Source organism: Eumetopias jubatus, unplaced genomic scaffold (assembly GCF_037043125.1).
Source record: "Eumetopias jubatus isolate StellerSeaLion01/CBP00866 unplaced genomic scaffold, mEumJub1_p1.0 scaffold_5, whole genome shotgun sequence".
Taxonomy (NCBI): Eukaryota; Metazoa; Chordata; class Mammalia; order Carnivora; family Otariidae; genus Eumetopias; species Eumetopias jubatus.
Genome location: NW_028274811.1, coordinates 41847942 through 41872066, shown reverse-complemented (window position 1 = coordinate 41872066; position 24125 = coordinate 41847942). Strand labels below are relative to the sequence as shown.

The 24125-nt window shown below is 40.3% G+C and overlaps 1 protein-coding gene across 7 annotated transcripts in view; it reads left to right on the top strand.

Annotated features, from left to right (window-relative positions):
* ANKRD55 (ankyrin repeat domain 55) overlaps window positions 1–24125 on the top strand; it is a 491618-nt gene that overhangs the window by 98582 nt on the left and 368911 nt on the right. Inside the window, exon 2 of one of the 7 annotated variants that reach the window (XM_088023314.1) lies at window positions 8932–9081. The exons of the other annotated variants lie outside the window; for them this stretch is intronic. The gene's annotated coding sequence lies outside the window, so the exon portion shown is untranslated. The remainder of the gene's footprint in view (window positions 1–8931; window positions 9082–24125) is intronic. 7 annotated transcript variants of the gene reach the window in all.

Genomic DNA, 24125 nt, shown 5'->3' with positions numbered 1-24125 from the left:
GACTCTGGGAACTTCCCAACCAGTATTGTATGGGCTCCAGGAAGCAGGTCATTGCACAGACCTTTACAAAGTAGCCTTGGGTGTGCTCCACATTAGTTGAAGCATTAGTTTTTGCACTCTGGTTTGTCAAGGCACAAGACCCAAGTGGGAAGATTGCCAGGTCCCATTGTATTCAAGCTGAGATCAATGCAAGGAGAGATTACAAGCTGTGGATTTAGATGTCCTAACATTTTCTTTTTGGAAGTGTGACTTTTCTCTTGCTCAGACTTTTCTTCAAGGCAGAACTTCTTGAACTGTGCAGAATTCCTTGCTTAATCCTGGCTGCTCTTCGTTGGCACCACAGAGCTCCTGGGAGTTTGCCTCTTGCTCATTTACAGGAAAGAACCTGGGGCCACTCTTTCAGTTCATTGCACACTAGCTGCCCTTTCTGGACTTGGGTTTCCCTGCAAGCCCTCTGCATAGCCCCAATCAGCTTCTCATGGTGGGAAGTCCTGTTTACTGCTTACTCCCATTCACTGTTTATAATAAATAGACTGGGGCCCTGAGGGCCAGTCATGCTCCATTAGCTATGTGGATTTGTTGCAAGGATGGGTAACACTGGTTGGAGAGCATGGAGTTGGATAACAGGAGATAATGCGCCCCTTCTCCTCCCCCGAGATGCAATTTCGGTTGTTCCCACAGTATGTTTTCATTGTACAGTAGATGCAAGAGCTCCAGCTAGTGTGAGAACTGAGCTTGGATAAGAAAAACACAGTGATGGCACAGTTCCTGCAGGGCTCCCATGCTATTTTCTCAGCATTAAGAAAACCCAACAGTGTCTAAACAGCTGAACTTGTGGTGTGTTGGTAGGTTTGCACAATTCCCCAGAGTCATATTAGCATATGCATTTCAAGGAGGAGATCAAACTGACTTTGGAAAAAGCAAGACGGGTGCGTTTAAGAGTTGACTTCCATGTACATTGTCCCTGAGCCAGAGGAGAACAGTGACTGAAGTATCCCCAGGCATACTTACACATCCTAGGTCACAGCTCAACTCTCAGTAACACATAGAAACTCTTTTTTTTCTCTTACTGTCACTGGTCTCTTTGCTTGTGGATATCCTAGAATATGTTTGTTGGAAGTACCCCTCTTCACTGTCTTGCATCAGCCCCTTTCTTGCTCTTAAAAATATTAGTGAGAGTTGCTGAGTTGCTTGTCATTATAGAGCAATCATTCTTCATCAGCTGGGGTGGAATTCCCTGGTGGCCTTTTTTTTTCTGTCCACACAATATTCCCACATTTCCCATCTCATGTTGTAATCTCTCTGGTTACATTAAGCCTGCAGGCTTTTCTCAAGTTTTTGCTTATAAAGACAGTATTTAGAAATTGTTTATAGAGTTATTTTTAGTGTGAAGCTATGCAATGAGCTCTAATTGTCACCTTTCCAAAATTCCAGGAGGCTCGAAGGGCATTCTGCTTAAATTCTAGGGACCAAAGCCAGGGAAACTCCTCTCTGAGGTGCTGGCACCACCATTGGCATTGCCACTGAGCTTGTTAGCTACCACCAAGGCCACTGAGTAAGCCCCTCCGCTCTAAATTGACCATTGGTTGATGAGCTGGGCCAAGGACTAAATGCTGTATGAGGCAGGAACCCTGTCTGTTTTGATCAATGTTGAATACCCGTGCTCACTAGCACAATGCTTGCCGTAGAGTAGGTGCTCAAAAAATACATATTGAGGGAATGAATAGCTTTCCTATCTATGGATTGTCCATTTTACTACCGATGGATTTGAGACCACCAAATAAATAGCTATTGCTTTTACTATAAATGTGTATTTGTTTTTCTCTCTTGGTTACAAAGATGTGATTTTCTAATACTGTCTTCAGGAATAAACAATGCAGTGTTTAAAGTATATGTTCTACCAACTATAGTGTTAGAAATCAGCATAGTTGATAACCTTTGAGGTGGGACTGAATGGGACCATGATGCTGGAAAAGATCTGGGTATGTTCACTTTGTGAAAATTTATCAAGTGTACTTTTGATTTGAACACTGTTCTGTATGTGTATTATTATTCATTAAGAAGTTTGTTTTCATTTTTACCAAAAGCAGACTCTGGAGTTAATTGTCTGGGCTCATATCTTGGTGCACCCATTCATTTCTAGTTGGATAGCCTGGGACAAGTCACTTAACTTTTCTTTGCCTTACTTTCTTCATCTGTAAGTCAATAATAGTAATAATTTATCTGTATAACAGGCTTATTTGGAATTAAATGAGTTACACTATAATAAGTACTCAATAAATGTCAGTTAATATTGACAATTATTTTTCAGAAAGTGAGACTTTCAAATCAGGTAAAGTCAAGGACTAGGAAAATATCATGGTGAGAGGGGTCATTAGAGTACTCCACTCTCTCTAGGCAGAAGTGCTCTTAACTTCTCAAGACCTATGTTCTTAAAGGTCCCTTTTTATATATTCTCTTTTAACCACGTTCCAAAGTATACAGATTCTAGAGACTGAATTAAGTTTTAAGATCCACTATAATACTTGTTTTCCACATTTTTTACCTAGAGAAGTTCTATGAATCACAGAATGCTAGAACCAGAAAAGATCTTAAAAAATACCCTATCTGTGCCATCTAATATGGTAGCCACTACCCATCTGTGGTTATGTAAAACTAAATGTTAATTATAAATAAATTAAATTAAAATTAAAAATGCAGCTTCTCAGTTGCATTCACTACACTATAAGTGCTCAGTAGCCACATGTGGCTAGTGGCTTCCATACCTGACAGTGCAGATACAGAACATTTTCATCATAGCAGAAAGTTCTACTGGGTAGCACTGCTAGATCAAACTTCTCATTAAATGCATGAAAACATTGAAATCCAGAGAGGTAACATGATTATACCACAGTTACACAGGTAGTTAAGGACAGAACTATACCACAATTTGAATTTCTTCAAATTTGTACATCAGTGTATTTTCCATTTGGTCACCAAGACCTGCAGATCCGCAGGGCATCCCTTCTGGTGGTTAGTTTACAGGAGGTATAAAATATCTATCAATCAGTTATTTCTGAGGACACCACTTTGATGGCTCTAGATTATCCGTGTTCTGATACCATGTCCTTGAGTTTGAAGAAAGACTAATTCTCTATTACTAATTGAAAGCTGCATTTTCATTCTAGAGTCTCTTCTTCTAGGAAGCAATCAGTGAGTCACTTGCACACAAAGGTTAATAAGTTATAGTTAGTTAATGATAATTGCCAATATTTATTGAACATTTACTACCACCAGTCATTTCCTCAAAATGCTTTACATTTAATTAAGGAATGTAAGACACGGAAAGGTTATGTGGTATGTCCAGGGTCACAGCTGGCAAGTGTTAGGGTTGGGATTTGAACCCCAGGCAATTTGGCTTGCTTTTACTCACCACACTATACTGCACTTACTGAGCAGCTGCCTGTGTAGAGTATATCAATAAAGCTCAGTGAAAACTGAGAATGATGGCAAAGAGAAGGCAATGTCCTAGCTCTCATGAAATCAATAATCTTGTTATGGGCTGGCAGTGGAGAAACCATAGCATATCTAGGTACTTGATTTATGTATACATGGTAGTATTTATAATCATGCAAATACTATGGATTTGGCTTTATGCATCTCTAAATACATTCCCTTTCTTCTCTTTCTTTTTATGAACAAACAAAACCCCCAAAGCAAACATCTTTAATGGTAAATGCCCTTCAAACAGTTGATAACTGTTTCCCAGGCAGTACACCTTTACTTAGATCTCCTCTCAGTGTCTCAGATTCATCTGAATGTGCTCCTGAGAATCCATCTTTTTGACTTGCCATGGCTGTAGGTGAATGAAGGAAGGGGAGTGGAGAGATTACTTACTGCTTTGATTATAGCTCTAAGCTCCCCACCATGAGATTTCTCAGTAAAGTTTTTGAGTTAAGTATGTGATAAGAATGATTTTTACACAGAATCACTAAATAGGAATAGAGGCATTTTTGTTTGTTTTAGGAGTTGATAGAATTAGCAGTTAATTTCATGGCTTGGCAGAAATTATTTTCAGTTTCTAAAAAATATCCTTGCCCATACTTGCTAGTGAAACCACACTGGCACCCAGCTAGCAACAGCAGTGTTTAAACATGCTGTGGCTGGCACTATTGAAACAACAGAAAGGGCTCCAGTCTCTCAAAGCCTCCTAACAGTGCTGTGCAATCTCTTCCAAAATTTCAAATAGATGAACGAATAACGTACCAAGCTGCAATTACCGCTGTGAATTGGTCCAATCATATGATGCTATTACTGAGTTACTAGTGAAACATTATTTTTATTATTCATATTCCATCTGCTTTGAGATTTGAATTTGAATTGTTTGTGCTTAATGTCTTCTGTATTTGGCAGAAATTTTCAGTCAAGGTTACTGCAAATTTTAGAAGTTGTTCTGAATCACAGGTGAGTGGAACAGAGCTTCTGAAGAAGCCACTTCCCTGAACCTGCAGCTTCAGGGAATGTCATAATAAGATTAAATTGATTATTTAACATAAATTGTGCTTGCTTGCTTTGTCTGTCTGTCTTTGTCTTTCTTTCTTTCTTTCTTTCTTTCTTTCTTTCTTTCTTTCTTTCTTTCTCTCTCTCTCTCTCTCTCTCTCTCTCTCTCTCTTTCTTTCTTTCTTTTTAGGCTAGGAGGTAAATTTTGGTGAGTGTTTATAAAGAAATTGAGGATTAGGGGCGCCTGGGTGGCTCAGACGTTAAGCATCTGCCTTCGGCTCAGGTCATGATCCCAGGGTCCTGGGATCGAGCCCTGCATCGGGCTCCCTGCTCAGTGGGAAGCCTGCTTCTCCCTCTCCCACTCCCCCTGCTTGTGTTCCTTCTCTCGCTGTGTCTCTCCCTTTCATATAAATAGATAAAATCTTTAAAAAAAAAAGAAATTGAGGATTAGAGTGGAGGATTTATCAACTGACCTCCGCTTGACCTGCTCACTAGCTTACCTGACACTCATCATTTCCTCTGTACAGGATACTCTTACCTTCTTGCAGCCAAAAGCTCAGTACTTCTGCCCTCTCTGAATTTTAATTGACTGACCAATTACCTGATCCTGATTGTGCTACATAAGAGAGCCCCAGCTGTTCCTTTACAACTTGATAATCCTTTAATTTTCTTACTGTGTTTCATTTGCTGTATCAGGGAGAAAATATGTTGTACCTAGAAAGTGGCTCTGACCTAGGAAGGTACCAAGCTGCCAGGAGAAGCAAGACAGGCATTACCTAAGCGGTGTGGATGAGGAAGAACCAACCCAATTATTGGGCTGAGCCAGTGTTGTAGTCAGGAAGATGGTGCTGTGCATCAATTCTAAAGGATAGACAGAGGATACAAATAAGAGCATGTATAGAAAGGATGGTGGTTGCAAGAATCCGGACACAATGGAATGGAGTACTAAAACTGGATCAAGGCAAATGATTTGGAACTAAGCTTATAACTGAAGGATCTAAGTTGGAATGACCTTTGTGGGGGATGCTCCATATGGGAAAGGCTGAACAGTGTGAGCTAGTACATTGACCTCAAGGACCCATGTCAGGCTGCCATATAGGGTGTGCTGGTTGGAATGTCTCTGACAGGCTGATAGTTTGGGATTATGTCCACTGTTTTTGGATTTAGGCCATAGAAATTAAGATGGTGGGGGTACACATAGTGTCCAGTCCTATAGATGTTCAGAGGAGACAGAGTCTCAAGAACATGGAGTACAGGAGTCATTGTTTCCAGGGAAGGAAATAGAGGACAGGAAAAATGATTATGTGGAGATAAAGGAACCAAAGTTTGGTCCTTCACCTTTGATAAGGTTTGGATTTAACAATAAATCAGGAAGCCAACACATAATGGAGAAATTGTTCCAGAAAGAAAATCTGCCCAAGGGTCTTGAAAAGGCTTGAGTTAAAATCCCATAGATAAATCCCCAAAGAGATAAGAGAGCCAGCCATGCCTTTGGAGAGAGCATCAAATAGAGGCCAGAAGGAATTCAGCCCAAGGACATACCCTTCTTCTTAGCCTCCCCTGCTGAGAAAGGAGAGGCACCAATATGTGTTCATATCTTCTGATAAAATTCTGCACTTTAGCCATTAACAAACTGACAGATAATTCTCATTTGTATTTCTCTAGCTAATGTTAAGCATTAGATAATCAAACTTCATCAAAATCATTAGTTTCTCAAGTAAATAGTAGGGTGTGAATTTCTACCTACATTTGAATTTTACCTTTTAGCTTTTTCTTCTTTTAAAGATTTTATTTATTTATTTGAGAGAAATGGCACACATGTGTGTGCTCTGCACAGGCTCCGCATGGGGCTCAGTGCCAGGACCCTGAGATCATGAACTGAGCTTAAACCAAGAGTCAGTTGCTCAACCAAACGAGCCACCCAGGCACCCCTAACTTTTAGCTTTTAACACAGTTCTCTAAATATCGGAAGAGTTAACTGAGATTTCACAGATGATAATTTCACACTGGAGACCCAGGCTCAAACAATGCTTTTTCTCTACTGACTCCTGTAAAAAAGCATAATTTAATTCGGTGGTTAGCTTTTTCAATTCAAGTAGGAACGAAGTTATTTATTTATTATTTTATTAACTGTTCTTTGCCTTGGTTATTAAAGTGTTCTAATGATTTTGCTGAGGACATAGAAAATCTTGGTACAACTTGATAATCCTTTAATTTTCTTACTGTTTCATTTGCTGTATATTTATAAATTAAAAATTTGCATACCCATCTCTATAGATGATTTGGACCCTCTGCTGTTAGTCTCCTAGCAGCCATATTGTTTAGCAAACTGTATGTTTCTACTTGCTTATAACCTTATCTCATATATTACCAAAGGGTAACCTGTAGGGACTGTTAAAAATTCATGTTTTACCTTCCAGTCTTTGATTGGGAGAATGGAATTCCTCTAGAGGAGAGAACCACAAGGAAAGCACCTATCTTTCTCAAGAGAATGGAAAACAAGCCTTCAGGTTTGCAAGGGTGAGTCATTACAGAGAAGAGCAGTCTTAATTGGAGTAAGAATGGAAGAAACTGGAGGGGAAAGATCAAATAGGGCTGGAGGAGAAATGGACATGCTTTCCTTGCCCAGATGGAGGGTATGATGAGGAAAAACAGCAGAGATGTAGGTGAAGAAAGAAGGCTTTGGATGGGCTCCTGGGCAGGAAATGAAGCCCAGAAGTAAAGCAGTTGCAGAAGCTGATGCTGATGCTGATGCCTTGGCAGAATGTGAAAATCCTGTCTGTCTCTGATTTGGAGTGTTACTCAAGGGTGATTTTTTTTTGTAGGCACAGTACAGGCTTGATGCTTATTCACTGGTTTTCTGCTTATTTAATCTTTTTCCACAATGCTATATTAGTTCCTGGGCTGACCAGGTAGAAGTGCTTTGGTGAATAAAGTCCACCCACGGTTTTGAGGGAGGACGGAGTGGTTTCAGCTCATTTGACTTGATGGCTTTCTGAGAACTGGGGCTTCATCAAATACTCTACTAATTTCTTCTGAGTCTTTCACATGACCTTTCCAAGGGCATGATTTTAACTAAACATGAGACTGAAGCTAATTGGACTGTTTTAAAGTAATTACTCTGTGGTATCACTAAGGTTCATCTGGCCATTATGTCATTCATACAATATGGCTTACGGTAAGCAACTGCTCAGAGTCCTGAGAAACGGAAGAGGGACTGTGTCTTCACTGAGGCTACTTTAGGAGCTCAGACCACCCAGACACTCAAGCACACAGAGAATTAAAATATTTAGGGCAGATTTTGACATAGTGAACCATGTTTAAGCATCACAATCTTACTTGTGTTTATACTGACCAGAGACCTCCTTTTTACTCCATTTTCCCCTATTTTCTAAAATGCATCATTAAAATGACAGAACTTGGCTTAGCTTGAAACCAAGGCTAGACCTTCAGAATCTTTGATTTTGAATCAAAGTTGAATAAAGCGTTTTTAACTTACACTTAATATAAACATGATGTTTTGCCTCTGCTCAAACTCAGATCTTTCCTCCTTTTTAAAAGCCTTTATGGACTCTCATTAGCCTTATCCATAAATAGTTAACATGTGGGTGTCTCAGAAAGCTGTGTGTTGTTGTATTTGTGGATAGAGGTTTATAAGGAGTCATTGCACAGACTGAGATTTATCTTATTAGAATGTCACTCCTTAAGAGACTGGAGTCCTTCCTTTTTTGTGTGTGTCTACACCAAAAGTTCTTTTTTTTTTTTCTTTAAGAGAGGGAAGGGTGAGAGAGGCAGAGGGAGAGGGAGAGAGAATCTTTTTTTTTTTAATTTTTTATTTATTCATTTGAGAGAGCAAGCAAGCAAGAGCACCAGCAGGGGTGAGGGTCAGAGGGAGAGGGAGAAGCAGACTCCCAACTGAGCAGGGGCTCAGTCCCAGGATCCCAGGATCATGACCTGATTTGAAGGTAGATGCTTAACCGACTGAACCACCCAGCACCCTAAGAGTGAGAATCTTAAACAGGCTTCATGCCCAGCATGGAGCCCAACATGGGGCTCGATCTCATGACCGTGAGATCATGACCTGAGCCGAAATCAAGAGTTGGACAACACTTAACAGACTGAGCCACCAAGGCCCTCCTACACCAAAAGTTATCTTAATGAGGAAGGAGGGGAAAGTGGGAAAAGAAGAAGGCGGTTAAGTATACTGTTTCAGGTTTTTGATAGCTTTTATTGCTCTTCTGCTCCCTAGACAGATAAAGATCAACTTTCCCATGATCCTTTTCCTTCCATGATTTCCAAGGCTGGAGACTGTCAGGGAACAGAGGGAGTTAGAGTTTCAAGATTGGGGTATAGGTTGGTTAGAATTGTCTTCTGGTTCCTCCCCCAGTGACCCCAACTCTGGCTTTATTATTTTTTTTTATTTTTTAAAGATTTTATTTATTTCTTTGACAGCAAGAGAAAGCACAACCCCGGGGGAGAGGCAGAGGGAGAGGGAGAAGCAGACTCCCCACTGAGCAGGGAGTCCAATTCGGGACTCAATCCCAGGACCCCGAGATCATGATCCAAGCTGAAGGCAGATGCTTAACCGATTGAGCCACCCAGGTACCCCTATTTTTTAAATCAAGTCTCATATAAGTTGCTCTATAGGTTTGGAGACTAAGTGCCTCAGCAGAAAAAGGCCTTGGGTGAAAAGCATTGGAACAGACTTGGGCTCCTATTCTGGCTCAGAGACTGTTCCTATCTCCACTTTCCAGATAAGTATACAGCAGGGAGGAGAAAGATGACTCAACAGAAGCCTCCTTGTCCGTGTCTCTCCATTAGTGATGATGGGACAGGTTCCCACCCTAATAAGAGGAATCTGTTGAGGATATATGTAAATATTTAGGTAAAGTAAGTCCTTTTAGAACCTTGAATGATGTTCTAAAAATATCATGGAACACTGTAAAAGCAAAATATTCTCATGACTACAGAATATTACACTTTCCACGTACTAGACAAAAATGTTTCCCTGAATAAAGTGGATTGTTTTTATACAGATTTCTAGGCATGGACAAAAAAAAAAAAAACATTGCCATCTAAGGGTGTCTGAATTCATTTCTTACTTCTCTGCATTCCTATATCATTTTCCCAGTTACCTCCACCAGAGCCATTAGCACACCTGTGTTAAATTATGATCACTCATGTAGGTCTGTCTTACCCACATAATACTGAGGGCTAGAATCATGTCTACTTACTCCTATAGTCTCAGTAGCTACTAGTCCAGCCTAATTTATGTACACTAGATGCTTGTCAAACTTTACAAAACTAAAGCAGTAACTTCTCTGGTAATACTGTGGCTGGTTAGCTCAAGTGGAGAGCATGGTCTTCTCCTGATGCTAGGCAATCAGATTTGCTATTCTAGCCATGCTGATTCTGAAGCACAGATGTTCCCTTCACTCATATATTTACTCCTGCATTCAGTAAAATAAGTGTAAAATCAAGAAGGAGCAATAGCTCTGATTCACCTTTGCAAACTTTTATCACTCATTTGAGTTTACGCTTTTCTTTGATTTTTAAACTTGAAATTATTTTTATTTATAGGAATATAACTAATGGTAGAATATTTAGAAAATACAGACATGTATAAAGAAAGTAAAGATTAAAGGAATCCTGCCTGTAAATATTTTTGTTTGCTTGCATTTTCTTTGTTGTATTTTCTTCAAGTCTCTTGATATACACATGCAATATATATATATTTTTTAATTTTTTTATTGTTATGTTAATCACCATATATTACATCATTAGTTTTTGATGTAGTGTTCCATGATTCATTGTTTGTGCATAACACGCAGTGCTCCACGCAGAATGTGCCCTCTTTAATACCCATCATGAGGCTAACCCATCCCCCCAACCCCTCCCCTCTAGAACCCTCAGTTTGTTTTTCAGAGTCCATTGTCTCTCATGGTTCGTCTCCCCCTCCAACTTACTCTCCTTCATTCTTCCCCTCCTGCTATCTTCTTCTTTTTTTTTTCTTAACATATATTGCATTATTTGTTTCAGAAGTACAGATCTGTGATTCAACAGTCTTGCACAATTCACAGCGCTCACTATAGCACATACCCTCCCCAATGTCTATCACCCAACCACCCCATCCCTCCCATCCCCCACCACTCCAACAACCAACCCTCAGTTTGTTTCCTGAGATTAAGAATTCCTCTTATCAGTGAGGTCATATGATACATGTCTTTCTCTGATTGACTTATTTCACTCAGCATAACACCCTCTAGTTCCATCCACGTCGTTGCAAATGGCAAGATCTCATTCCTTTTGATGGCTGCATAATATTCCATTGGGTATATATACCACTTCTTCTTTATCCATTCATCTGTCGATGGACATCTTAGCTCTTTCCACAGTTTGGCTATTGTGGACATTGCTGCTATAAACATCGGGGTGCACGTACCCCTTCGGATCCCTACATTTGTATCTTTGTGGTAAATACCCAGTAGTGCAATGGCTGGATCGTATGGTAGCTCTATTTTCAACTGTTTGAGGAACCTCCATACTGTTTTCCAGAGTGGATACACCAGCTTGCATTCCCACCAACAGTGTAGGAGGGTTCCCCTTTCTCCACATCCCCGCCAACCTCTGTCGTTTCCTGACTTGTTAATTTTAGCCATTCTGACCGGTGTGAGGTGGTATCTCATTGAGGTTTTGATTTGGATTTCCCTGATGCCGAGCGATGTTGAGCACTTTTTCATGTGTCTGTTGGCCATTTAGATGTCTTTTTTGGTAAAATGTCTGTTTATGTCTTCTGCCCATTTCTTGATTGGATCATTTGTTCTTTGGGTGTTGAGTTTGATAAGTTCTTTATAGATTTTGGATACTAGCCCTTTATCCGATATGTCATTTGCAAATATTTTCTCCCATTCTGTCGGTTGTCTTTTGGTTTTGTGGACTGTTTCTTTCGCTGTGCAAAAGCTTTTTATCTTGATGAAATCCCAATAGTTCATTTTTGTTCTTGCTTCCCTTGCCTTTGGCAATGTTTCTAGGAAGAAGTTGCTGCAGCTGAGGTTGAAGAGGTTGCTGTCTGTGTTCTCCTTTAGGATTTTGATGGACTCCTGTCTCACGTGTAGGTCTTTCAACCATTTGGAGTCTATTTTTGTGTGTGGTGTAAGGAAATGGTTCAGTTTCATTCTTCTGCATGTGGCTGTCCAATTTTCCCAACACCATTTGTTGAAGAGACTGTCTTTTTTCCATTGGACATTCATTCCTGCTTTGTCAAAATTAGTTGACCATAGAGTTGAGGGTCCATTTCTGGGCTCTCTAGTCTGTTCCATTGATCTATGTGTCTGTTTTTGTGCCAGTACCATACTGTCTTGATGATGACAGCTTTGTAATAGAGCTGGAAGTCTGGAATTGTGAGGCCGCCAGCTTTGCTTTTCTTTTTCAACATTCCTCTGGCTATTCAGGGTCTCTTCTGGTTCCATACAAATTTTAGGATTATTTGCTCCATTTCTTTGAAAAAAGTGGATGGTATTTTGATGGGGATTGCACTGAATGTGTAGATTGCTCTAGGTAGCATTGACATCTTCACAATGTTTGTTCTTCCAATCCATGAGCATGGAACGTTTTTCCATTTCTTTGTGTCTTCCTCAAGTACTTTCATGAGTATTTTATAGTTTTCTGAGTACAGATCCTTTGCCTCTTTGGTTAAATTTATTCCTAGGTATCTTATGGTTTGGGGTGCTATTGTAAATGGAATCGACTCCTTGATTTGTCTCTCTTCTGTCTTGTTGTTGGTGTATAGGAATGCCACTGATTTCTGTGCATTGATTTTATATCCTGCTACTTGACTGAATTCCTGTATGAGTTCTAGCAGTTTTTGGGGTGGAGTTTTTTGGGTTTTCCACATACAGTATCATATCATCTGCAAAGAGTGAGAGTTTGACTTCCTCTTTGCATTTGGTTGCCTTTGATTTCTTTTTGTTTTCTGATTGCTGTGGCTAGGACTTCTACTACTATGTTGAATAGCAGTGGTGATAGTGGACATCCCTGCCGCGTTCCTGACCTTAGGGGAAAAGCTCTCAGCTTTTCCCCATTGAGAATGATATTCGCTGTAGGTTTTTCATAGATGGCTTTTATGATATTGAGGTATGTACCCTCTATCCCTATACTCTGAAGAGTTTTGATCAAGAAAGGATGCTGTACATTGTCAAGTGCTTTTTCTGCAGCTATTGAGAGGATCATATGATTCATGTTCTTTCTTTTGTTAATGTATTGTATCACGTTGATTGATTTGCAGATGTTGAACCAACCTTGCAGCCCAGGGATAAATCCCACTTGGTCGTGGTGAATAATCCTTTTAATGGACTGTTTGATCCTATTGGCTAGTATTTTGGTGAGAATTTTTACATCCATGTTCATCAAGGATATTGGTCTGTAATTCTCCTTTTTGATGGGGTCTTTGTCTGGTTTTGGGATCAAGGTAATGGTGGCCTCATAAAATGGAGTTTGGAAATTTTCCTTCCATTTCTATTTTTTGGAACAGTTTCAGGAGAATAGGTATTAATTCTTCTTTAAATGTTTGATAGAATTCCCCTGGGAAGCCATCTGGCCCTGGGCTTTTGTTTGTTGGGAGATTTTTGATGACTGCTTCAATTTCCTTAGTGGTTATAGGTCTGGTAGCATTGACATCTTCTATTTCTTCCTGGTTCAATTTTGGTAGTTGATACATCTCTAGGAATGCACCCATTTCTTCCAGGTTATCTAATTTGCTGGCATAGAGTTGCTCATACTATGTTCTTATAATTGTTTGTATTTCTTTGGTGTTGGTTGTGATCTCTCCTCTTTCATTCGTGATTTTGTTGATTTGGGTCATTTCTCTTTTCTTTTTGATAAGTCCGGCCAGGGGTTTATCTGTCTTGTTAATTCTTTCAAAGAACCAGCTCCTAGTTTTGTTGATCTGTTCTACTGTTCTTTTTGTTTCTAGTTCATTGATTTCTGCTCTGATCTTTATTATTTCTCTTCTCCTGCTGGGTTTAGGCTTTATTTGCTGTTTTTTCTCTAGCTCCTTTAGGTGTAGGGTTAGGTTGTGTATTTGAGACCTTTCTTGTTTCCTGAGAAAGGCTTGAATTGTTATATACTTTCCTCTTAGGACTGCCTTTGCTGCATCCCAAAGATTTTGAACAGTTGTGTTTTCATTTTCATTGGTTTCCGTGAATTTTTTTAATTCTTCTTTAATTTCCTGGTTGACCCATTCATTCTTTAGTAGGATGCTCTTTAGCCTCCATGTATTTGAGTTCTTTCCGACTTTCCTCTTGTGATTGAGTTCTAGTTTCAAAGCATTGTGGTCTCAAAATATGCAGGGAATAATCCCAATCTTTTGGTACCGGTTGAGACCTGATTTGTGACCTAGGATGTGATCAATTCTGGAGAATGTTCCATGGGCACTAGAGAAAAATGTGTATTCTGTTGCCTTGGGATGGAATGTTCTGAATATGTCTGTGAAGTCCATTTGGTCCAGTGTTTCATTTAAAGTTTTTATTTCCTTGTTGATCTTTTGCTTAGATGATCTGTTCATTTCAGTTACGGGGGTGTTAAAGTCCCCCACTATTATTGTATTGTTGTCAATGTGTTTCTTTGCTTTTGTTATTAATTGCCTTATATAATTGGCTGCTCCCATGTTAGGGGCATAGATGTTTACAATTGTTAGATCTTCTTGGTGGATAGACCCTTTAAGTAGGATATAGTGTCCTTCTTCATCTCTTATTCCAGTCTTTGGTTTAAAATCTATTTTGTCTGATATAAGAATTGCCACCCCAGCTTTCTCTTGGTGTCCATTAGCATGGTAAATGGTTTTCGACCCCCTCACTTTCAATCTGGTGGTGTCTTTGGGTCTAAAATGAGTCTTTTGCAGACAGCATATTGATGTGTCTTGTTTTTTAATCCAATCTGATAGCCTGTGTCTTTTGATTGGGGCATTGAGCCCATTTACATTTAGGGTAACTATTGAAAAGTTTGAATTTAGTGCCATTTTATTGCCTGTAAGGTGACTGTTACTGTATATTGTCTGTGTTCCTTTCTGGTCTATGCTGCTTTTAGGCTCTCTCTTTGCTTAGAGGACCCCTTTCAATATTTCTTGTAGGGCTGGTTTCATGTTTGCAAATTCCTTTAGTTTTTGTTTGTCCTGGAAGCTTTTTATCTCTCCTTCTATTTTCAATGAGAGCCTAGTGGATATAGTATTCTTGGCTGCATATTTTTCTCATTTAGTGCTCTGAAGATATCATGCCAGTCCTTTCTGGCCTGCCAGGTCTCTGTGGATAGGTCTGTTGCCAGTCTAATGTTTCTACCATTGTAGGTTACATATCTCTTGTCCTGAGCTGCTTTCAGGATTTTCCCTTTTCTCTGAGACTTGTAAGTTTTACTATTAGATGTCGGGGTGTTGACCTATTTTTTTCGATTTTGAGAGGGGTTCTCTGTGCCTCCTGGATTTTGATGCCTGTTTCCTTCCCCACATTAGGGAAGTTCTCTGCTGTTATTTGCTCCAATATACCTACTGCCCCTCTCTCTCTTTCTTCTTCTTCTGGGATCCCAATTATTCTAATGTTGTTTTGTCTGATCGTATCGCTTATCTCTCGAATTCTGCCCTCGTGATCCTGTAGTTGTTTCTCTCTCTTTTTCTCAGCCTCTTTGTTTTCCATCATTGGTCTTCTATATCGCTGATTCTTTCTTCTGCCTCATTTATCCTAGCACTTAGTGCCCCCATTTTTGATTGCACCTCATTAATAGCCTTTTTGATTTCGATTTGGTTAGATTTTAGTTCTTTTATTTCTCCAGAAAGGGTTTCTCTAATACCTTCCATGCTTTTTTCAAGCCCAGCTAGTATCTTTAAAGTCATGATTCTGAACTCTAGGTCTGTGATCATACTAATGTCCATATTGAGTAGGTCCCTGCAGACGGTACTACCTCTTGTTCTTTTTGCTGAGGTGAATTTTTTCATCTTGTCATTTTGTCCAGAGGAGAATAGATGAATGAGAGAACAAAATGCTAACAGGTTAACAACGTCCCCAGCAAATATACTCTATACAAATCAGAAAAGAACTGAAACCAGGGGGAATGCAAGGGAAAGAAAGAAAAAAGAAAAAGATAAAAACAAACAAAAACAGAAGAAAACAAAAAAAAACAGAATATGATCAAATATGATCAGGCTAGTGCATAGATCAGTGCCACACACTAGATTTTGGGTGTATTTTGGTCTGTTAGAAGAAAGTGCCTCCTAAAATTTTAAAGGAAGAAAGATTTATATATGTATAAAATAAGGGTTGATACAATGAAGGGATGGAAGATGACTGTAAAGATGAAAATTATAAAAGATTTTATAAAAGGAATTGATAAGAAGTTGTTTGAAAAAAGAAAGAAGAGATTTAAAAAAAAAGAAAAGAAAAAAAAGGGAGAGAATGTGATCAGGCAGGAGACTAGAACAAAACCATACACTAGTGATTTAGGGTATATTTTGATCTGTTAGAAGAAAGTGTATTTCAAAATTTTCAAGAGAGAACAACTTGTATATATATGCCAAAAATAAGGGTAACTACTATGAAGGGATAAAATATGACTCTAAAAATGAAAAATAAAAAATGTTTTTTTTAAAAAAGGGATTGATAAGATGTTGGTTGAAAAAGGGAAAAAGAAAAATTAAAAAAAAACAGTTAAAAAATTAACTTGGATGAACTAATGAATCATGGTAAAAAAAAAAAAACCATGAATTCTATGTGCAGTATTCCCCTCGCGCTGGAGTTCTCCCGTTCTCCTTGATCGGAAAACTTGGTCTTGTCTTGCTGGCTGTTCGTGCTGATCTTCTGGGGAAGGGGCCTGTTGCCGTGGTTTCCAGACGTCTTTGCCGGAGGCTGAATTGCCCCGCCCTTGTCCGTCGGGGCTAAGCAAGCTGCTCGGGTTTGCTCTCAGGAGCTTTTGTTTCCTGCAAGCTCTCGGTACAGCTTTGGAGGACCAGGGCGAAAATGGTGGCCTCCCAATCTCCACCTGGAAGAGCTTTGAACTCGGGGCCCCACTCCTCAGTGCGCCCCCAGAGAAAAGCAGTCACTCCCGTCTCCCTGGTCTCTGTCCGTACTCCGTGCTCACCCAGCCTGTGACTGAGAGTTTCTATCTCTGGCACCCGACCCCGTGTGGAGTCTCCAAACCCAGCAGATCCCTAAGGTGTGCTCCCGCGCCACTCCTCCCGGGGGAGGAAGGGGAGTCTCCCCAGATCTATCGCTTGTTGGGTCCCTGCTGGAGGAGCAGTGGCCCGACTGGGCCGCGGATCACAGTTTATGGCAACCCCGAGCTGAGAGCCCGAGCCTCGGCTTCGTCTCTGCAGCCGGCTTCCCAGCTCCGATACCTGGGAGCTCTCCTGCCCTCAGGCACCCCTGGTCTTTCTGTGACCTCAAGGGTCCTGAGACCACACTGTCCCGGGAGGATTCCACCCCCCGCTTAGCCACTGGAGCGACGTCCCTCAGCGGAGCCGACTTCTAAAAGGTCCGATTTTGGGCTCCGCGGCTCTATCACTTGCCAGAAGCGGCGGAGGCCCCCTCCCCTGCTGTCTATCCTCCCGAGTATCGCCTCGGATTCACTTCTCCGCACATCCTACCTTCCAGTAAGTGGTCGCTTCTCTGTTCAGAGAGTTGTTGCTACTCTCCTCTTCGATCTCCTGTTGAGTTCGTAGGTGGTCAGAATGGTTTGATCCCTATTCAGCTGAACTCCTGAGACCAGACGAAATCCAGGTCTCCTACTCCTCCGCCATCTTGCTCCGCCCCCTTCGCAATATATATTTTTGTACCATGTTCTTTTTACTTAATATTTTATCATAAACATTTTACATGTCATTAAAAATCTTGACCATTGAGTGTTCATAGCATAATTTTTAAAAATCTCTTTTAAAGATTTTTTTTAGTTTATTTGAGAGAGTACAAGCCATGGGGAGGGGCAGAGAGAGAGGGAGAAGCAGGCTCCGCATTGAGCAGGGAGCCCTACTACACAGGGCCCCATCCCAGGACCCTGAGATCATGAGCCGAAGCCATATGTTTACCTGACTGAGCCACCCAGGTGCCACACATTGACTGTTCATACCATAATTTACTGGCATTTTCCTATTTGTGTACACTGAGGTTGTTTTTAATCTTTGGCGAACATAAATAATGCTGTCTTGAAAAACTTTGGGCCTAAAACTTTATTTTTTGGTTAATTTCCTAGCATGGATTCTCAGAAGTAGAATTGCTGAATCAGATTACATGAATATTTTTAGGACTCTTCATACATGTTTCCAAAATGCTTTTCAAAATATTTGTGCCCATTTACGTTGCTGCTAACTAGATTATATTCCAAAACTACCGTAATACTTGTAAGTTTTTAAAAAAATCACACTGGACTTTCATTATGCAATTAGAGAGTGCAGTTTCATATGCAGGAACTCTGTCCTGAATCCTTCAAATAAGGGTCTGGTCCTGGAGCCTATTAGTTAGCTATTTAGTAAATAATTTAGTAAATTTATTTAATAAATATTTATTCAACAAATCCATCTACTTTTTTCCATCCATTGTATTGAATTTAAAAGGGAGGAATTTCCCTTATTGTTTGAAGGTTTATCAAACACTTGAGGTTTATAAGAAAAAGTACTCTTTTAGTGAAGTTCAGTACATTGTACAGTGCTAGGCACATTGCAGGCATATTTGTTTCTTCCCCTCTAATCATTACAGAGCTGCTATTAGCCCCCAAATTAAAAGGCTAGAAAAAAATTCTCCCCTAATAACATTCCGCTTTGAGATCCTTGGAAGGACAATCTATTCATACAAATAATGGTTTTTATTTATTCTTGTTACCACCCAGTGAAGTGTTGAAACTTTCCCTCAGAGCATGAAAAAAGGCCTAGAATTTTTTTCATCTCCACATTTTTTGCCAAGGTTAGTTAAGTTGATGAATAGCCAATTCCAAGCATTGTCACTGGAGATTTTATTCAAGTCCCTTTCAAGAAGACTTCAGTGTCATCAACTCTAAGATGAAGTTGATGGATTTGATGAATATTTAGGTTCCTCCCAACTTAATAATATTCTAGTTCTTTGATCACTTTTCTGAAGGAGATGTTTCTGGAGGTTTCAGATTTGAGATTTAGACATATGACATCTGAGAGAGGACCTTGCAGTTCAAATCTGGAAAACACTTGATTTAACTAGCATCTTGACCATCAAGAACAGTAGAATCTGGGCTCTGAGGTAGAGACCAAGTATTCAAAGAGGTAGAAAAACTGGACTATCTTCTCTAAAGTTGGGAAGATTGGTTTATCTTCCCAATCTGGTTGGAGATGGAGGACATCCGTGCAAAAGATAAATGACAATACAAGGCATCATGTGGTTAGTGTTGTTTTGAATAGGACTGCAAAATCTACAACTTTTATTTCTATGCACAGCAAAGAGGCAGATGAGGACACACATAGAAGCTCAGTGTCAATGGCAATGGCATCATCAAGGCTGTTAAATAAAAATTAGCCTTTGATACTTGAAATGTCAGTTGGAGAGAAGAACATACTCTGGAATATATGGTGAAAGAATAGTCTCTATCATTTGACAGTTTAGAATAGTGTGTACACAGACAACTTCATCAAAGTATTCTCTTGAAGCTTGAAAGAAAATAAACTCTGGACAATTAAAGAAAGTGCTGTTTCATATATGAATCCCCCAATTGTTAAGGTGTGACAGGGCAAAATTACTAGATTCAAAGTAGGGCAATAAAAACATAGAGTACTCTAAAGGGAAATGAAGAAGCTGAGTTTCCAGTTCTTTCTCTGAGAACAGTATCTCCAAGGTCATCCCTGCACATCCCTTCTCTCAGCCCCACTCTTTTCTATCCCCACTCTTTGTCTCTTTGGTGGTAGCATTAGAGGCAGAGCACTTGCTTAGAGAGACCAAGAATCTGATTCCAAAAGATAAACATTTTTTAAAAGATTTATTTGAGAGAGAGAGAATGCACGAGCGGGGGGTGGGGGTGGGGAGGGGCAGAGGGAGAGAGAGAGAAGCAGTCTCCCTGCTGAGCAGGAAGCCTGATGCAGGGTTTGATCCCAGGACCCAGAGATCATGACCCAGCTGAAGGCAGATGCTTAACTAATTGAGCCACTCAGGCGCCCCTAAACGTTTACTTTTAAACATCTAAGCAAAAGCCTCACACATAGTAAGTATCTAATATTGATGTAATCTGGAGAAGGAAAACACAAGGAGGGTCATTTATCATGGCTTAAGCTCAAAACACAACAAAACTGCCTTTCAAAAATGAACATAAGTAAAAATATCTGTAAGAACTTGAAGTCTGGTATTTAAAGAGTTTGGTCTCCGATCCAAAATGATTTGCCTTCTCTTGAGGTTATGGAAATTCCATTAACTTCCTGATGTGGCACTTCCTTATCTCCCAGAGAACTCCTCTGTAAACATGGTATGAAAGAAAATCCCCACCTTCCCACTCCAGTAGAAATGGTTTGAGTGGGCTAGGAGCAGGACCAATTTCATGTCTTTGTGATCCACTGTGCAAGCTGACTTTTCACTGGATGACTCTGAATAGACCCCAAAATGATTTGATTTGAGTGAGTGTGCTGTAACTGGAGGCAAGGCATAAAGTTTACATGTGATGACTTGGTTCAGGGGTCATTGCCAACTTCACCAACTTCATTGTGGATCTTATAACAGAAATGGATTTACGCTACAAAGTTTGACACCTGTGGCGCCAGAAGGTAAACAAAACTACAAGATCATTTATGAAAGTTGGTCTTGCAGGAAAAACAGAAGAATGTGTGGCTGGCCAAGATCTTTCAAGATCAGGCAGGTACTGACAGTGGCTTCATCTTGGATGTTCATGCCCTTCCAAAATAGCAGCAGTCGGGTGCAATCAGAGCAGCAGATCGGGCCAACCAACTCTGGCTGTGTGCTTGGTTTTCTGGTACCATTCAGGCCTAGCTCATCAGAAGCCTGATGGCTCATCAGCAAGGCAGCTCACCCATGAGAAACTTGCCAGTGAGGAGAGTGAGACCTACTCTCGGTGTGTTCTTTGATAGAGGGAACCGTTGGCAGTGAACTAGTGTGAGGAATATGTTTACTAATAGGAGGGAATTTGTTAAAGTAACACACATCCAAGTTTGACACCGGTTACCAGGAAAAGCTATTCTGGGACAACCAAAGAAAGGTTTAAATTGGACAGAATTTCATAAAGAAGAGATTTAAGTATTTGAGGCTTAAGGAAAGAAAGCTTTCTTTTCTTCTGGATAATCTGTGCAGCTATTGCCATTTCAGATTTATGAAGCTGCTAATTTCACATTTACACATGAGCAATTTGGTCCTTTTTTCTTTTGTTGCTATCTGGCAGTAAAGAAGAATAATTATATGTGTGTGTTGGCATCATAAATGTCTTTCCTGATTAGTTTGAGAAGTCCAGAAATTGAATACCATTTTTTTCTCTTTAGATTTGACTATATGGAAAGAGGAGGGCTCCAATTTCTGAAAACTTAGATTCTTGGGTTTTCTTGACTGTAGTTGATCAACTTACTTCATCCATATAGTAGCTAATGAAGCCAAGTTCACATGGTCAGAACCACCTCTTTGTGAAATCTCAGTGACCAGTTGAATGGACCTTGACATAACTTTGTGTGTGTGTGTGTATGTGTGTGTGCGGGGGGCTGGGGGTGGGAATCATGTTCCCAGAAGGGCTAGACCGGACTGTCTTGTGGAGCATCTTAGGCAAGCCTGGACTTGCCTAAGTATTTGGCTTCCTTATCCACACTGCCCTTGCCACCCTGCCCCTGGGCAGCCTCCTGTCTATACCCAGCCAGTCTGTAGGTTCTTTTCTTACTGACTTTGTAAAGAGATAACTTAAGGGAGTCAAAAAAGCAGAGGAGCCAGGGCTCAAGTTCCAGCCCTGGTACTACTTTGATTATGTGACCATGAGCATATTGTTCTTGACTTGGAGTCTTAGTTCACTTGCCTGTGAAACCAGGAGGTCTGACTCTGTACTTTCTAAGGAGCTTCAAATGCAAAATTCCTCTGATTTAATGCTTCCAAATTTGTTTCTATGTTCATGTAGCCTGCTTCTTCTTCATACCCCTCTCCCTATTGTAGAACTAACTTATCTTTAAAGATGGGGTTTTGGAGGCAGCAAAAGAGAAAGTGGGCAGCCAGTGAGGTGTGCTAGAGATGACTAGACATTCAGAGGTGATCTTGATTAAAATTTCCACCATCACACAGCTAAGAGGCTGGCAGGGCTACTCTGCGCTTTCACATGCATGCCTTATGCTACCATTTGTGACTTCTCCACTTCTAGGCTATTCTTAATGCTCATTCTAATTTGATTCCACATGGATAAAAAATGTTGAGAAAAGGCCAAGTTCACAGCAGGATTTTAGCCAGCCCTTGAACCCTTTTCAAAAACGACACATATTTCTGCTTAGGCTTGTAGATTAATGCAAACTATATTATGCATAATTCTATTTTCAGGAGCATGCAGTCAAGTTGGGGAGATAAGACAGATATATATGTGTTAGTTTTACCTTCATGTTTCAAATAAAATTATGAATCACTAGGTCTAATTTTTCCAGGTTGATTAAAAAAATCCATAGCAATCTTGCTGCTCCCTAGGTGGATTTATTCCTTACCATGGTTCAGAAGAAATCACTAAGGGCTGGTGGGGATTATAAGGGTGATATGGATGCTGACTTTCAGCTCTTCTGCTTTTCTCTTGGAGGAAACAAATTCCTTCATTCATCAAACATTAGGGTGTACTATATGTCCAGCACTTTTTAAAGGCTGACATATAAAATCTTTAGAGCCAGATACAGACTCGGATTCAAAGTTGGCTGTTCTCAAGATTTATGTGAACTTGGGCAATTAGTAACCTTCTTTTTTTTTAAAGATTTTATTTATTTATTTATTTGACAGAGAGAGAGAGAGACGGCGAGAGAGAGAACACAAGCAGGATAAGTGGGAGAGAGAGAAGCAGGCTTCCCGCCGAGGAGGGACCCCAATGCGGGGCTCGATCCCAGCACCCTGGGATCATGACCTGAGCTGAAGGCAGACACTTAATGACTGAGCCACCCAGGCACCCCAGGTTACTCACCTTCTTAAGCCTTAGGTTTCTCTTCTTCACAGTGGGAGACAGCAGTGCCTCCCTTCAGTGTTGTGAATATTAAATGCAATAAATTAGATATACATGTATATATATATATGCCTGATACTTGGAAGGCTCTCAGTAAGGGGCTTAAAAAAATATACATATATATAATATATATATATCATCCCTGGTTCCCAAGGATCCTAAATATAATGGTAGAGATAGACACACAACATTAAATCTCATGAAAATTGTGGCCTGTTGTCAATGGCACCTTACTGGTCATGTTTGGCGCCAGGTGAACATTGGTCCTTGTTGCTTTTCTGTATCTTTCATGTCAGGGGTCACCTCGATGGGTGTTTACTGCCTGTAGACATTTGTGACAGGCTGGCCGAGGTCCAGAGCAGGGTGTGGTAGCCCTTTCATCATCTTGTATAACTGCCAGTAGGGAGAAGAGAAGAAGAATTTGTTTTTGTTTTTGTTTTTGTTTTGCCTCAATGTGTAATTCTTTCTAATGTATTCACTTAAAGTGGCTATTTCAGGACACTTGCTTTCTTCCAGGAATTCACAAACTCAGTTGATGGGCAAGATAAGAGAAAGTGGCACTTTCTCTTCCCAATAAACTTCCCCAGCACTCTGCTGCACCCACTGGTTCTTTCTGCCAGTGCAAGCCTCACTGTGCAGAGGAATGCAGTGACAGTCCCATATAGGGAGGATGGACCTGACGTGACCTATCGAGTTTTAGGCTAAGTTCTTTACATGCATCATTTACTCTATTATACTATTATAATCCCTGCTTTACAGAAAAGGAGACTGAGGCCCAGAGAGGAAATAATGTGTCCATGGTCACACAATTTAGATTCGGGAATTCAGGGTTTAATTCTGAGCCTACTTCAGTAAATTCTCACCCCTAACTTAGTTAGAAAAGCTTAGAAAACTCATATACACATACCTAAGTATCGACAAACTTTCGTATGCTTAATCCCAGTCCTAGAGATTCTGATATAATTGTTAGCTTGTGTAGGGTCCTGGTGTCAGCATTTTAGCCAAAAGTTCTGGTATGATCAGCTGGGGTAAGAACCTTTGGCTTAACTCCAAAGTCACATTACACCACATTTCTACCCAAATAGTAGATTTACTCGCATTGAAGTATCAGGAAGTGCTTCCCAACCCACATTTTAAAAACAGAGTTTTTGGACAGTTTTGAACTTTTGGGAAATTTTTAATCATTCCCTGTACTCCTTTCAGTGGACAAGCATTTTTATGCTTCTGTGGTCTATCAAGCTTAGAGGGAATATTTGTTATTACAAATTCTAAGGGAAGAGAGGTCAGAAAAGATTTTCTTGGACCCTCACTTTTCTAAATCTCCGTCAGTCAGAAATGCTGACTGCCCATCATTTCTAGAGGAAATTTTGGCTGATGGTCAGCCTCCTCTCATCCACCCTGCTTGGTGATTTCCTCTTCGGTCTTCTGAACTTTGGTTGAATTTCTGTGCTCCACTTGGTTACCACAGGGAATAGTGCATGGCCCTT